Source organism: Nicotiana sylvestris, chromosome 6 (genome assembly GCF_000393655.2).
Source record: "Nicotiana sylvestris chromosome 6, ASM39365v2, whole genome shotgun sequence".
Taxonomy (NCBI): Eukaryota; Viridiplantae; Streptophyta; class Magnoliopsida; order Solanales; family Solanaceae; genus Nicotiana; species Nicotiana sylvestris.
Genome location: NC_091062.1, coordinates 67,710,996 through 67,729,023, shown reverse-complemented (window position 1 = coordinate 67,729,023; position 18,028 = coordinate 67,710,996).

The window sequence follows — 18,028 nt, the reverse complement described above, 5'->3', positions numbered from 1 at the left end:
GATATTGTGTCGCCATAACTTTCGTGTCCACTTGGGACATCCCGCTGTAATAGCTCACTTTGTCCTAGTATTGTTGTTGCTCGTGGCATAGTCATATATTGCAGTTGGGAGTTAATATAGAAGAAGCATGTCCAGCTTATAACAAATGATTATTTTCTCTTTATACCTCCACAACGTGTTAATTGTATTCCTTAGTTAGTGAATTCATTGTTCTAGTTCCCAACACTTGTTCGATAACCATGAGAGAACATGCCCTTCTATGTGTCACTATGATACTTCCTTTCTCAAGTCAAAATCCATGGAGAATTCATCATGAACATCTGCAAACCTTCCATGATTATTTTGCACTGTCTCATTGAGTTTGGTTGTCCTTACACACTCGACTTCTATAATCGTTGACTATGTCATTGTCATGTGTGGGGAGTTTTGCTACCCTTGGTATTCCACCTTTCTGGGTCTGTAGGAGTGTTATTTGTCTTTCTCCCTGGAGCATTATGTTAACCATTAGAACCCCTCTAACCAATACATGATTTCATCCCAATATTAAGATGTCCTAGCTATGTGGTTTCACCCGTGAAAGGTTGAGATTAGATGCCTTCAGATTTTTGCACATATCATAAGCATATTGATTTGGAAGACAAGTTATTCTATCTTTACTTCTCTCTTATAGGATCAATTATCAGGAAGGGTTAAGCTATTTGAAATATGATAATCTTGTAAGTGTTCCACTTCTTTTCATCCTCATGGGCTTATGGCATAGAATCCTTGTGTCAGTTAACGTTAAGAGTGTAATTCAACTTCATGTGTTTTGAAATCCATATCGCATTCAAGGTGCTAGAATATGCACATTCTTGATAACTAGATTTTCCCTACACTCTAGGAGGCGACTGGGTCACGTACTTGAATATTCCTCCTTAATGGTTCCTATTTCCAATGTACGAGTTACCCATATGCCTTAATTGTCTAATAGTTGATGTCGTCACAATGATTAACCATATCAACATCATTAATAGAAATCCTCATGTCTCTTAGCATGTAACCTCATGAAATACTCTGCTCAGCACCTAAATGGATTCCTGAATAATTCCAGCCCAATCTTGAACTCCGTTGCTCCTTACTGTATTAGATCTATTGGGTATTGAAGGTTCAAACATATCAAAGAGGAAGTATCCCCGCGTGATCCCATATACTTGTTAGGTAATTTTATCATCAGTTTATGATAGCACATCTTAGAGTAATTGTGGAAGGTCATCAAAGGTTTAGCATGGGCGTTCGCGTAGAGAGTTAGAGTTTAGGAAGGTGAAGGGGTTATTCTCACTACTTTCCCCTAAAGATGTTATGTCGGTTGATAATAAAGGTTGCATAAGTGTAGTTCACATTAGGCCGTGCTATGAGTATGATGTTTACCATCGTTGTTCTACATGTATTATGTGTTTCCACATGTCTATGTCTAAGAATGTAGTTAGGAGACCCTTTTGTATATCATCCCGGTGGAAACTATTGAATGTGAAGTTAATGGATAGTTAGCTTATGCGAGATATCTAGTTGTCATCCTTGTTAGATAAGTTTGAAGGTTGGGATTGTTTTCACGAATGTGTTGTGGTAAAGCATGTAAGTCGAGGAGGCCACCATGAAGGCTGAAAGTGTCGTGGAAAGATTACCTTGATTGTGTAACAATTAGTTTTGATTTGAAAGTTACCTTATAGGTGTTATGATTTAAAATGTGCATTCCATGTCCATGTATCATCGTGATAATGTGGTGCTTGTAATGCCGAGGTTCTTGATATTGATATATACATTATGCTACTTCGTCGAGTTGTGGATGTGTTTTTAGGATGGTTTTGGTGGTGCTATGACAGGTGGGTAGACCTAGTTACAAAGGAGACTCTGGCGAAATTTCTGAAAAATTTGGGAGTTAGTCAAAATTTAGGTACTTGAGGATGGTTAGAAAGAGAATTTAGTATGTTAAGCATTTAAGTCGGACTCTTCTCCTCATTCGATGACGAATGATCCTAAGGGAGGGGGAGGGGGGGGAGAATATAAGGCCCCGAAAAATTTCGCTAAGCAACCTAGGATTTCGTGGTGCCACGTAGGCTTATTATAATATTTTATGTGCTATTAATATGGTGTACATCAATTGGATTGGGGTTTATTTTGGGGCGATTTTCTGAGCACTCTAGAGAGAGGTGAGAGCATTTTAGAGAGAGAAGGATGAGGCCTAACACTCTAATCATCCAATCTTGCATTAATCTTCAAGAATCAAGGAACTCAATTACAAGATCTTCATATAAGAGATGTGCATGGCAAGAATTTCCGGAACGTTGTAGTAACTTAAGGAAAAGCTCTTTGAGGTATGTATGGCTAAAACCCCGTCTTTTAGAAATTGTGCCCTATTGATGCTTGTGTAAATGTGGTAAGACTAAATTTTGGATTCCTGTTTTGATTGATACTTTACATGAATTGGTGTTGTGACCCTATATTTGTGAAAGATGCATTCCAATATGATCAATGTGCTATTCTTGATAACTTAAAAAGGGTGCAAGAAATATGAATCATGTATCGAAATGCTAAGACCTTAAATTGAGATTGGAGCTACATATATTATGCCAAACTATGTGAAATCCTCTATGTATAAAGGTGATTGAAATAAATAAAATGACATTGGGAAATAGAGTATGGCCAATGTGCTGAGAATGTGAATTATAATTATACCTGGTGATGCCTATAACATGAAATTTTTTGAAATAGATTATGAAATGAGTCTTGACTCTGACTTCCATAAATGACTTCAATAATAAAGTGTCCTGAAGGCTTTGTACACAATTTATGCCATAAGTGATTGTTCGAGATAATGTTTTGCCCTATAAGTACATCTAATGTGATCCGAGTTGTTACATACTTCGATGTTGAAATTTTATATTGTCATGATTGGAAAAGAATAATTCAAGAACAATTGGTGTAGTTGCTTGTTGATGCCTTTGATGTGTGTTTTATTGTGGTTGGTGTGTCCCCTCATTTTTGGAAGAATCCGTTGGGTTTAAAGTTCCATTGTTAATAAACTTGAGGTGTATGATTTCTGAAATATTGTATATGCCCATGATTCATGATTCCTCTCATGTGTACTTGACATCTTGTATTGAATGTCTTGTTGTTAAAATTAATATCGATGTGAAACAAGTGAAATATGAAATACGGACACCGTGCCAGGAACAAAGAATCTTGTGAATGGCCAAATGAGCCAAGGAAATACTGTTGTGGTTGGTGCCTGGAATTACTAATTGGAATCTATAAAATGTGAAAGATATTGAGGTAAGCATGGTTGTATTTATGCTATATTCGTATACTTGTATTCATACAACAACTGTGTGCAATATAAAATTGAACCAAAAGTTTTTTTGGGAGTATCATTAGCAAGACCGAGGAAGGTTGGGTCATAAGGCCCACACCCGAAACTACACGTGCCGGTGTAGGAGTGGAGTGTGATTTGGGTTGAAATTGAAATATTGATGAAATTGTGACTATTTCCCCCAAAGTGGGATGAAACTAATACTTGTGAATTGGAAAATAAAAAGCCAACCCACACGACATATGTGGGAAGGCGGCCTAGCTGATCAGGTGGAGATCAGACTCCATGTTGCGCACATGGTGGTACTATTCTTGTGACAACTTTCTTTCGCATCATAATGTCAAACCACATTGTTCTGTGGGGAGAAGGCCTAGCCGATCGGGCGTGATCGGACTACGTGCTAACAAAGACGATGGTAATATCGGTGCTAGTTATATCCCAACCATATATATATATATATATATATATATATATATATATATATATATATATATATATACACACACACATATACATACTATTTTCTTACTTGAAAATCGTTATGTTCAATTGGATATTGTTGATGGTGACTTGCTGTGTTGACATGGTGCTTATTTGAAACTTTGTTATATTTATGATTTCCTCTTTGTACTTGTATGAAAGTTCTTTCTAACTAGATGGTGTTTAGTTATACATACTAGTACTATTCAATGGCACTAACGTCCCTTTTGTCGGGTGCGCTATATCTTTAAATGGATGGTGGTTCCATAGTAGGCAGTGTTGGTCGCAACTAGTGACATATCTTCCTTTCAGCTGATTAGGTGAGCCCCACTTCATTTCAGAGTCTTGTACCATTGTTTATCACGTACTTTGTATTTAGAGGTATAGCTGGAGCCTTGTTTCCGGTATTTCCATATTCTTCAGTTGTGTTTAGAGGCTCCGTAGACAGGTTGTGGGTGGTGTTTGGTATTGGGAATTAAATTAAAAATATTGGTATTTGGGAAATATGTTTTCCTTCATATCTATAAAAATTGTCATATTTTAGATATTATGGTTGAAATGACTAATGAAAACAAAATGGAAGTTGTAAATGAAATATTTATAAAGTATGATTAATGGAGTCCATCTCCTCTTCATTCATGAACTAGTTTGGGTAGAATGAAATCTAATAGGCTTGTTCAGTCGGGTTTACTCGGTTGAGCGCCGGTTGTGTTCCACGATTTTTGGGGCGTGACAATATAGTAGATTTGATTTTGAGGTGACGCGTACGCCAGGCTCATATTGCGCTAAGTGTTACTAATTTAGGGCGACGCGTGCATAGGCCCCATTATTTGGGCTATGTGATTATGATTAGCGCTTGGGTAGGATCCTCCCCTCCAGAGTTTGACATACCATCAGTGGGCCCAGGCACAATGTTTTAAATACGTGCTTTGATAAAGGGCATTTATGACAGACATCCATACAGTGCTAAGTGTTATTATTCTTAGTGGCTTCACCGTGATGATATTGAGTTGACATGTATATTTGATATGTAGGTGTTGATACTTAATTTTTCCATATAATACTTTTAAAGTGCACATATACCTTCAAAACTAAGCATTAGCATCAATTGATATTTTTTCATAATTTCTATATTTTTTAAATTAATTTATCCTAATATTTTGTTTATATAAATAATTATAAAATTGCATCACAAATGACTTTATAGCATTCCATAATTTAATATTACTATTTATGGTCGTATTAAGTTCAAATTATTTCACAAATGGCCAGATTTACACCTTTTAGTTACAATTGCAATAATTTTGTAATTACAGCCCATGTGTACATTATTAAATTATTCTAATAGAAAATATCTCATTGTGTTTTCTAGATATGTAGTAATTGTTTTAAAACATTTCTATGCATGAAAATTGTATTTTATAAATTGTTTGGGTATTTAACAAATAGCCTATTTGATTCCTAATATTTTTTGGACCTAACCCCTCAAACCAGCCCAAACCTTTTTAAAAAATTTGGCCCAATTCCCTTAGGCCTAAAACTACACTTGCCCGACCTAATTGCTCGTTCGATCGTGGCCGTTGATCATTTTGATCAAAGGTCCACAAACCCCTTACCATAATTAAACCTAAACGACCTCCCAAACCCTCTCATTCTCTCCCTCACACGCCATCCTCATCTCCCTCTTCTCTCAAAGCTCTCTCAACTAAAGCCTAGTTCTCAAGCGACGTCACGACATATACCTCCACCCCATGATGTTTCCATGGCTTCTCCGACCAGCCCTGGCTTTCTACACGCCATGGCTTCTTGATTTCTCGGGTCCTTGAGAAAATCTCAAAGAACCTAGTTGGTTCTGGTTTGAAACTTTACTTGTTAGCTTGTCTCAGGCCATTGTTCGACCATGAGTAAGAGACTTCTCTTTATTTTATTATGAATCTATGGTTTCTAAACCTATGCTCTCATCTCTGTTATGTTTTCTAAAAAACCCTATGTTTTAAGCGTCAATACCACACAAGAGGGGGTGATTTGTGTGGTACCCAATTTTTGATCTAGAAGAACCAGGTTCTTCTAGGTGTTCTAACTACTACTGTTTGCGGAATTAAAAGTACATAAATAAAGAACACAGAGATTTTTACGTGAAAAACACCTGGCTCAAAAGGTGAAAAAACCACGACGTACTACTCAGTAGGATTTTCCCCAACACTTCACTAAATCACTAAGCCAAAATAGTATTTACAAAACTCTTTTTAAACCTAAGGATTACCTCTAATCCCGTTGTAGTAACCAGACTCTAACTGTTGCGACAACTTCAAGTTAGCCTATAACTTGAACTCTCAAAGTACCTAATACAATTGCTTCTATGAAAGCTGGAAAGGTACAACTTTAAATCACCTATTACAATTGAACTAGAATAAGAAAAAACATAATAGAACTGGTTCTTCTATCTCGTTCAAGTAGCTTCAGGAGTGCACACTCAAATCTCACATAAATTGCTTGCAAAATCGCCTTGCTCTTTTGCTTTCAATTTAGCTTCTGCGTTTGTGCAATCCATGTAAAAGAGATCAATCACTGTCATTTAATGGGTTAGTAATAAGAGTTTGATTGGGATTCAATTTCTGATCTTCTATCGTAGTTGAGTCCTTGACAATATCAAACTCTAACACTCTCTTTATCCGGATTGTGTTCTTTTCATATAAGGAGACTTTCTTCCCTTATCCAATATGCAACCTTTTCGATCTGATCAGGAGATATTGCTGCTTGATCAATGGGACTTATCTTCTTCATGTGCATCTCACATGTATAAGTTGATAATGATTGTGCTTCACATGATGGACCTGGTCCATGACTTAGTTCATTTGTCATTCTTCAAAACTTCACCTGTTCTTGGGCCAACAAATTCCCCCTTTTTGATGATGAGAAACTCTGTGCTTTTTATTGATTAAAAGACCTGTAAGAACTCAGCTTAACCATCAACACTAGACTTAGAAAATTTACTTCTCATTAAGGACCAGGTTAATTAGGTTATAAATATCACTTATTCAGAATAATGGGTAAAGCACACTATCTCTTCCCCCTTTTGGCATCATCAAAAAGTTGCATACATAGTGTGAATTCCAGATTTTAATAAGTACTCATGGCCACTGGGACAACTGCAAGTGAAAACATGGTGCAATTATCAATAATCAACAAACATATTTAAACTATTAAGGTCAAAATCATCATAGAACAAAAGAAAACAGTTGTTGTCATTGATCATGATATGTTGCCATTAACAGTCCACAAAAAGAAAGAAAAACTTTCAAAACATGAGCAAAAAATAAAAAAATCCCAAATCCGGGTCACTAGGGTTCACTAGGGGTACTAGACAGGTTCAGAAGACAAGTGCTATGAGACCTAAGGCTTGGAGGAACTAGAGGGTTGAGTATGGAGAAGGTTCAGCATATTCTGAAGGATTCCATCACACTTCTCCTTTTCTTTTGCTAGCTCAGTTCTAAGGCCATCCCTCTCAGTTTCCAATTCAGCCACACGAGCCTTGAGCCTAGCAATTTCAGCATCCTTAGTTCCACATTCCTGAACCAAAGTCCTAACCTTGCTGTTGATGGTTGTCTTCAGAGATGGACCAGGTTCAATTGGGATGACATTGAATGGATAGTCACAAGCCAGAAGAGTCTTAATGCCAAAATGTTCCTTGCTTGATGCCATTTCCCATTTCTTCAAAGGCACATTCAGCCTGTCTAGAACAGTGGTCAGTATGAAGCCATATGGAGTAGCATGAGCCTTGGAGCCATTGATGACCCTGTCTAGGAATTTTACAATGAAAGCAGGCTAGTTGATCTGCTTTCCTCTCTCAAGGCACTCCATAAGAACTAGGTCCATGTAATTTGCAGTATGTCCTCTCTCTTGTTTGGGCAGTAGGCACTTGTTGACAAACTCAAACACAACCTTGTGCTCAACCCTCATCTCACTTTTCTGCATAGCCCTGGCTTCATTGACATCATCTGAATCACAGAACCTCTTGGTGATCTCAAGAGCAGTAGGTAGGGAGTCCAGGCATGGCCACCTTTGCCTAGTGTAGTCATCAAACCCTTAAGAGGGTAAATCTAGAATTTCTCCCAGTTTCGCAACATCAAATTACACTGGGACTCCCTTCACCAAGCTACTGACAACCCCATCCTTAACATCAACATTAGCCATGAACTCAATTAGTTCATTTCTAGCTAGTCTCCCATCCATCTGAAGGACCATGTGCTTCCAACCTTGAGCAGCTAATGAGTCAACCAACCTCATCATCCCTGGTTCCACCAGGTCCTTCAACAATCTACCTTTCAAAAATTTTCTCTTGCCAAAGATGGCAAACTTGTCATGTTCCTTCTCAAATTCCTCTTCTTTTTCTTCTCCAATCCACTCTTCATCATCTGAAACTTTTTCTTGTTTAGCTTTCACTGCAGATCTTGTCCTCTTGGCTATTAAGGGTGCAGTAGACACAGGTACAAAAGAAGAAGTCTTTGACTTTTTATGTTTGTGTGTAGGAACCTCCACTGTTGTACCCCTTTTTTGATGGACCAGTTCCATCTCCTCTTCCTCTACAACCTCAGAGGATTTTGCAACCATTCCCTTTCCCTTCTCCATTTTCCTTTTCTTGCTTTCTTCTATAGCCTTTTGTAAGTCAGCTTCACTTTGTTTTACCCTTCTTCTTGTGGCTTTTCCCTTAGGCATTGAAGAGGCAGTAGGTTTTGGGGATGAAGTTTTTCTTTCTTGGATGGCTTGGGAACATTTGGGGCTTTTGGTGTTGTAGCTTTGCGTTTCTTTGGGTCATAACTTGTCCTAATCTTTCTCAGTAGGTTAGCTAGGGTCTCTTCAGTAGATGAAACAGGTTCATCTCTCCTTTTGCTCAGATGAACCAACCCCTCAGCAGCCTCCCCAGACCCACTTCCCCCTGACTTCATGCCACTCTCTTCTAACCTTTCTTGTGCAACCCCACATATACCAAGAACTGCTCCCTTCCCATTTCCCCTCTCTTCACCACATGCACCCTCTCTCTCTTTTTCTTTTTCAGACTTCTTCTTACCTCCACTCCTACTCGTCTCAGCCAACTTAACATCCCTAATGGGTCCAACTAGAACAAACCTAGTTTCAAAGTTTTCAACAACAAATGAACTTACCTCAGTAGGGAATTCTTGAGTCTTCTCAGAGTCAGAAAACCCATGTCCTTCCCCCTCAGTCGTAGATTGAAAGGATTCAGACTCAGAACCGAAATCAGAATTTGGAGCTGGGCTATCTTTCACTTGGCTAGCTTTTAACCTTTCTCATAGTTGTCTCTTAAGAAATGGTGACCAACATCTATGTGCTTAGTCCTTTTATGATGAACAAGGTTCTTTGTCATACTTATAGCACTAGTGTTATCACAGAATGTAAGAATGCAACCTACTTCTATACCAAAATCTACCAGCTGCTGTTTGATCCATAACAATTGAGCACAACAAGAAGCAGCAACAACATATTCAGCTTCAGCAGTTAACAAGGCCATAGAATTTTGCTTTTTAGTAGCCCATGACACAAGACATGAACCAAGGAAGTGTGCCATACCTGAGGTGCTCTTCCTATCCACTAGAAAACCTGCATAATCAGCATCAGCATATCCTACTAAATTGAAATTGCTACCTTTGGGATACCAAAGACATAGATCAGTGGTGCCTTTCAAGTATCTTAGTATTCTTTTGACAACAGTCAGGTGATACTCTTTAGGATTTTCCTGAAAGCGAGCACAAAGCCCTACACTGAAAACAATGTTAGGTCTGCTAGCAGTAAGATACAAGAGTGAACAAATCATACCCCTATACAACTTTTGATCAACTGATGAACTAGGTTCATCAACATCTAATTTAGTGGCAGTTGCAATGAGTGTGTCTATTTCTTTAGATTCTTCCATTTTAAACTTTTTGATTAGCTCCTTTGCATACTTCTGCTGATGGATCATGGTTCCATTTGGACTTTGTTTGATCTGTAAGCCTAAGAAGAAGTTAAACTCACCCATCATGCTCATTTCAAACTCACTCCCCATTAATTTTGCAAAGTCCTTAGCTTATCAGTAGTGGCCCCAAAGATTATGTCATCAACATATATTTGTACAACAAGGAGATCCTTACCTTTTTCCCTCAAGAATAAGATACTATTAATTTTACCTCTTTTGTAACCATGCTCCAGCAGGAATTTGGACAATCGTTCATACCATGCTCTTGGGCCCTTGAGTCCATATAGAGCCTTATCTAACTTGTACACATGCTCAGGACATTCCTTGCTCTCAAACCCTGGAGGTTGTTTCACAAACACTTCTTCTTTCAGGTAGCCATTTAGGAAGACACTTTTGACATCCATTTGATGAAGAGTGAATTCCACGTGTGCTGCAAAGGCTGTGAGGAGTCTATTGCCTCTAGTCTTGCAACTGGAGCAAGTGTCTCATCATAGTCTATTCCCTCCTCTTGGCTGTAACCTTGGACCACCAGTCTTGCCTTGTTTCTTGTAACTGTTCCATCTTTATCGAGTTTGTTTCTGAAGACCCACTTTGTACCAATGACTAATCTGTCCTTGGGTTTTGGAACTAGATTCCAAACTTGACTTCTCTCAAATTGATTGAGTTCATCTCGCATTGCAATTACCCAATTTGCATCCTGCAAAGCCTCAACAACATTTTTAGGCTCAATAAGAGATAAAAAGGCATCAAAAGCACACAAATTCTTTAATTGTGATCTAGTTTTGACTCCAGATGTTGGATCAGTGATAATGTTATCAATAGGATGAGAACTTTGATACTTGTGAGGTTTCACAACCAACTGATTTCTGCTATATGTTTCTCCCATGTTCTGTTGCTGAGGAATAGGGTCATGAACAAGTTCTTTTAGGGGATTTATTTCAATTCCTCCTTGATTAGTTCCCCCTGTTAGGTTGCCCTAGATGGAAGAACCTGTTCCATCACATGTTCCTTCTTTTGGTGACGCTTTGACTTGTGCTGAGGCTTCAGTCAGATCCTTTACCAATCCAATGGCTTCATCTTCGTGTTCCTGTCTCTCAGAAAGAATGTTAGTTTCATCAAATACTACATGTACACTTTCTTCTACACACAAAGTTCTTTTATTGAACACTTTATTTGCTTTTCTATGTGAAGAATATCCCAAGAATACTCCCTCATCACTTCTGAGATCAAACTTACCTAGGGAGTCTTTTCCATTATTGTGCACAAAGCACTTGCAACCAAATGCCCTAAGATGGGATATATTTGGTTTTCTCCCTTTAAGTAACTCATAGGGAGTCTTCTCTATAAGAGGTCTAGTCATGCATCTATTGATAATGTAACATGCAGTGTTTACAGCCTCTACCGAGAAGCTGTGGGGCAATTTACTAGAAAGAAGCATAGTCCTAGCCATGTCTTCAAGAGTCCTCTTCTTTATTTCAACTACTCCATTTTGTTGAGGTGTCCTAGGGGCAGAGAAGTTATGATCTATACCATTTTCATTACAAAATTCAGCAAACTTAGCATTCTCAAATTTAGTTCCGTGATCAGACCTAATTGATGCAAGTTGATTTCCTAATTATTTATGAGTTTTTCGAACAAAGGTAGTAAACATGTCAAATGTTTCATCTTTAGATGTTAGAAACAGTACCCAGGTAAATCTAGAATAGTCATCAACAAGTACCATTACATACTTCTTTCCACCTCTGCTCATGGTTCTTATTGGACCACATAGATCCATATGGACCAGTTCCAACGACTTGGTTGTGCTTACCATTTTCTTGCTTTTGAAGGATGATCTTATATTACAACCCATATCCACACGTGTTAGTTCATGCCATATATTAGTTAACATAAATCCAATAAGGAATTACCTTTGAGATGATAAGAAGTTAATCCTATTGGTCTTAAGTTATACAAGGGTGTATAAGGGTGATTAACAAGTATTAGAAGTTAAACGAATCAAGGATGTTGTAACTCGTATTTTCAGGTAAACCTAGAGGTTCTTAATACACTAAAGAGGTCATGTATTAAGGTATTTGAGTCATATAATATCCGTATAATAAGTCTTGAAGTCAAATGAGTTATGAAACAAAAGTCGACAAACGTTGTCGCAACTTAGGTTCATAATTTTACTTAAACATTAGGTTAAATATTTCTAAGCTTTTCTCCTAATTTACAAGGAATTACAGGGTGATCTACCCATCAAATTAAAGATCTATGAGTCTAATTTCCAACGCATTAAACTGTTTGTCAATACGATCTTGGAGTATAGAGATATTCATATTTTCGCAAGCCTGCGCAGATTGGTAGATGACAAGTAGGTGCATCACCTACTTGCCAAAATGATAGGACAAAATTAAAAGACCTAAGTTGGCCATGAGAGGAATTTTAAGGGATATGAACTCAGTTATTTCATCTATATTTTAGACCCTCAAAACCAAAGTTAACCCTTGCAACGCCTCCCCAAAAATCCCACACAAACCCTAATCGATTTTCCCTCTCTTTCAAGTTCTATTTGAAGGTAAAACCTAGAGTTTGAAGAACCAAGGGAAGGGATGAGTTATCCAACAAGTAAGGTAAGTTACTGCCATCTTTCATACATTTTTTGTGCTGTAAATTCATTGTAATTCGTTCTATATATGTAAGAACTCACGGGACGGTGATCGGAAGCTGTGAGTTCGAGTTATTCACTTGTAGCGGACTGTTTTGTGGACTGTTTTGTGTTGCTATTGGGCTGCGTGTTTTACTACTATTTTGTGGATTTTTGGAGGTGGAAGGGTGTGGATAAACACCATATATATGTAGGGTTTTGGGCTGATAGTTATTCGCAACATTTCCGGGTCGTTTGACACGACTACGGTGGCCGTCGTATGTATGATATAATTAGGTTGTGCGTGGACTGTTTTGGGAGGCTCAATATGTTTATTATTGATGTTGTTCGGGCTGTTTGGTAATTGTTTTGAATGGCGTGAAGTCATATATATAGGGGAAGTGCTGTCCGTTTCAACGTAAAATAGGTTGTGGTCGATACATAATAGTTATGACGCTTAAATGATAATGATAGTATCGTTTCTCTTATTGTAGGCTAAGGAGTTGTGACAATTGCATAGCTTGTGATTGGGGCAGTATATACAAGGTATGTGAGGCTATCCCTTTTCTTCTTTTGCACGACTCCGATTGTACATAATGTAATGAACGAGCTTCCAAAGATACTCTACTCCTAGAAGCTAGCAGTACAAACATTGCTTTCCCTCTTATGGAACGATTGATGTTAATGTTGCTTCTCTTATTATTATGTTATCAATGTTGTTGGTACTTCCTGATTCTTATAAGGTTCGTAAAGAAAAGTTGGTCCTAATAACGTGTATAGAGGATATCGACCTTACGTCACTCCGAAAGGTTGTAAGACCTCAAGCAAGGCATGAATCATACTTGTACCAAGTAACCAAATCTGTAAGACCTCAAGCAAGGCATGAATCATACTTGTACCAAGTAACCAAATCTGTAAGACCTCAAGCAAGGCATGTTAAAATTTATAAGACCTTACAAAAGGCATAAATCCTGATCTTAAAGTTAAGCCTATATATTCGAACTTATAAGACCCCTAAAAAGGCATACCCTCAAAATAGACGTCAGAACTACTTCACTCGGGGACTGAAAGGCTCAGGACAAACATAATGACTACGGTCACAAGGCTGTACCAGCCAAACTAACACGACTCGGGGATGCCTGACCATCGCTATAAAATCACAGGTCTTCAATTACTTCGAAACAACTTCAAAAATAACCGGTTAATCAGGCTACCCTCGGCATAAGCAAAAGAGTTTCGATCATATCAGCTCCAAACAACAGGCTTCGAAACAATTCATCTGTTAAGCGAAACCTCTAGGTGCTCAACTACCGCTACCTAGCGGCTCACAATCAAGGTTCTTATTGAACTGTCGAAGAGTCGGGCGAACATAAATACTTCAAAAAGTCTTTAGCGAGGGAAAATAAAGCCTACATAAGAGGTCGTACCGACCCAAATGCGTAAGAGCCACTGTCGCCAGCCTAAAATTAAAGGTCGTACCAACCCAATGCGTAAGAGTCCCTGTTGCCAGCCTATATTAGAGGTTGTACCAACCCAACACGTAAGAGCCTAAGGGCTAGCTTAAAAACTTAAGGGTCAATGAGCTCGAGTCGAAACCCAACTTGGAGACCGAACCCAAAATAGTTAACTAAAAATGCCTAAGGGCAAATGCGTAAGAGCCAAGACCCGAGACTATATTAGAGGTCGTACCGACCCAACACATAAGAGCCTATGAGCCATCCCAACAAGCCTCAAGGCCAAATTACAAACCGAAAGGTTTCTATATATATGCGTATGTATGAAACAATGCAAGACTATATTTACAAAGTTCTCTAAGAACACTGTACAAAGAATCAAATAGAAAAAAGCCTAGTCTATTTTTCCCTCGGGCACCGCGGCCCCATCGGCCTCTCCTCCACTATGGCTCAATTATTCTATGTGGACACGGTTCATTCGACTGTTTGGCCCGATATATCATTTTCCTTTCGAGACACTTTTTAGCTTATCTTGACTTCTCCGATAAGGAGATCTTCCGGGGGGATGCCCCCAGTGTTCGAGGTTGATTGAAGAGAAGCCTTGAATACTTTTTAGGTCCTTCTTAGGTAGCATGTAGATGTTGCCTCATTAAAAACCTTGTCGGTAAAACCCTTCTTTGGATAAAACTTAATCGAAGGACAAGAGTGCAACGTATGCTTTTGAAACCTTAAGGTCCTCGAGTTGGAGGGCTCTTCGACTATTTTGATCAGACATCTGCGCAAAGGTTAGTGTGAGATATAAATAAAAAGGGAGATGGTAATACCTTAGTGGCGATGGCGCTTCGTGCCTCGATATGCCTTCAATGTTTGCTCCGGGGACGCGGCACGGTCCTTTGCTTATTTTATTCGGGTATAGCGGAGAATGTGTCCCGTTAGTGCTATTTCACTATTTTCTTATCCTGTGGTTCCTTTGACGTTGAAGGCACCGATGCGGGTGCTACATCGTATACTGCGAACATCTCTCTTGATGCGTGCTGTTCTCCATACACAGTTTTTACTCTATCCTTTGTTGAAAACTTCATCATTTGATGAAGGGTTGATGGTACTGCTCTCTTGCCGTGTATCCATGACCTTCCGAATAAGGCGTTGTACCTCATTTCTCCTTTGATGACATGGAATTTGACATTTTGGGTTGTGCCAGCCACGTTGACCGAGAGGGTGATTTCCCCTTTCGTTGTTTTACTCGCCATGTTGAATTCGTTGAGGACTCGAGAGGAGGGCACGATCTGGTCGAGCAGTCGGAGCTGCTCCACGACCCTTGACCTGATAATATTGGCCAAGCTACCTGGATCTACCAGTACAAGTTTAATTTGAAATGTATTTACAAGAAAAAAAATTACCAATGTGTCGCAATGAGGCTGAGACAAGGTCTCGATGTCCTCGTCGCTGAATGTGAGAGCGTCCTCGGGTATGTAACCTCGAGTTCACGTTTCCCTGGTGATGAGTATTTTTATTCTTCTGATAGCTGGTCCTTATGGGATGTCGACTCCTCCCATGATCATGTGGATGACATGTTACGGCTCATCTGCTTCATTTTTCATGTTCGCCTCTTTTTCTCGGAACTGATTTTTGACCCGATTGCTAAGGAACTACCGGAGGTGCCCTTTGTTGAGTAGCCGGGCTACTTCTTCTTGGAGTTGTCTGCAATCTTCAGTCATGTGACCATGTGTGCCGTGAAATTCACATACTAAGTTGGGGTTCCTATGCGACGGACCTGATAGTACATGTCTTGGCCACCTGGTGTCTCTGATTTTACTGATGGCGAATACAATATCTGAAACCTCAATGTTGAAGTTGTATTCCGACAGGCGGGGTGCCTCCATCGATCCTGTGTGCCTATTGAATTTGAATCTACTCACGAGTCCCCGAGGGTTCTGACCTCGGTTTGTTCTTCGATCATTTCGGGGTATGTTACGCCTTGGAGCATTTCTCCTATCTTCAGTGTACGGTTGGTACCTTTCCTTGTTTGGATTTGGCTCATTTGACAGGAGTCTGCTTGGATATACCGAGCCCGAGGGGGGTCCCAGTTGGTCGTCTTCAACCGTAATCTTTGATTGGTAACGGTTGTGGACATCCGACCTGGTCATGTAGGGATATTCAACCAAATTCTTCTTCAGCTGCTTCGAAGCCACCGAGCTTCACTCATTCAAGCCTTGGGTGAAGGCCTGCATTGCCCAGTCATTGGAGACTGGTGGTAATTCCTTTTTTTCCCTTTGTTTGATTTTGAAGACCTCGGATTTCCTTGTAGCCACCTTGAAGCCACCGGCATTTGCCTTTATGAAAGAATCTGCCAGCATAGCAAATGAGTCTATTGAATTTGGAGCTAGGTTGTGATACCATATCATGGCCCCTTTTTAAAGTGTTTCTCCAAACTTCTTCAACAGGATAGATTCGATCTCGTTGTCTTTCAGGTCGTTTCCCTTTATGACGCAAGTGCTAGTTGTGACGTGCTCGTTAGGATCCGAGGTTCCATTTATTTTGGTAGATCAGGCATTTTGAATTTCTTTGGGATGGGCTTTGGAGCGGCATCTGATGGGAATGGTTTTTGTACGAACTTCTTTGAATCAACACCCTTCAGAATCGGGGGTGCGCCCGGGATCTGGTCGACCCTTGAGTTGTAGGTCTCTACCTTTTTGTCGTGGCTTCTATCATCTTTTCACCCGACTCAATCCTCTTTGTGAGGTCTTCGAGCATCTTCATGATAGAGAAGTCGACTACTGACCCGTTGTTGCTCGACATTTCAGGTACCTATTCGGTTTGAGGGGCCGTTTCTGGGGCCGCTGTACTTGGGGCTTTTTGGTGGCTTTGCATTTGAGCAATTGCTAGCTGTTGTGCCTGCAACATCTCAAAAATAACGTGAAGGCTAACCTCTTATTCTTCCCAAGCTGGGGTTTTATGAGCTTTTTGTTGGTCTCCTTGGCGTACGCTCTTGTTAGTGTGGGAGCTTATATCGACGTGTTGGGCATCGCGTGAGACAACATCCGCGGGATTGGCTCTGGCATGTCCTCAGGGTTTAGTGGTGGTGCGCCAATACCTGGAACAGCTACACCATTCACTCCATGGTCCTCAAGACCATTGTTTTCATATGCATTCACTGAGTTAGACATTTTGACCTGAAATCAAAGATTCTTGGACAATAAAAAACGTGAAAGATAACTTGCGTTATTTAGTAAACTAGCAAGAAAACAATCACTATTATTTTTAGCCCCACGGTGGGCACCAAACTGTTTACCTTGAAAATGGTAATTACAATTAGATTTGATTTTGTGGTTCTAAAAATACGTGATCTGTTTTTATTCTAGTTGTTAGGCAATAGATTCTAAGTGTGAGATTAGAAAATAAAATAAGAACTTGAAAATAATATGTTTAAGAAAACCGAGTGGCTAAGAATCGGAGCCTCGAGCCTGACAATACAGGGCCTCGAGGTCGAGCTTGATGCTAAGCTATGAATGGCCTATGAAGGGTTAATAGTTTTGAGAGCTTTGATGGAGGCTTTTTATGGCCAATAATTGTCAAGACCCCAGTTCGCCCTCCGTGACCTGCCGTGACGGCACCTAGTTTCTACGACTAGGTAAGCCTAATAAATGAGGAAAATAACAAAACTTGCAGAAGAAATAATTAAAAGCCAAAATAACCAAATGAAACAATATTTAAAATGTCACTCGGCATATACAATACAACTTCTCGAAAACTAACAACATTTCCCAAAACCCGGAATCTCATGAAACCACAAGCCTTGGAATGTCTACCAGTGTCTAACTCTAGAATATCTAACAAGAAAAAGAAAATACAGAAGGGCTAATACTATAGGGAGAGTAGAAAGGGACTCTTCGATCTGCGGACGCAGCAGATATACCTCGAAGTCTCTAGAACAGTCGTCTCGCCTCAAGAGTGATAGGACTGAGTCAAAGTACCTGGATCGGCACATGAAAAACATGCGCAGAAAGGGCATGAGTACACCACAACGATACTCAGTAAGTGCCAAGCCTAACCTCGTTCGGGTAGTGACGAGGAAGGTCAGGGCCTTACTGAGGTTAAATAAAATATAAAGTTCGACAGTGTAGAACAGATCAGCATAAATAAGTACA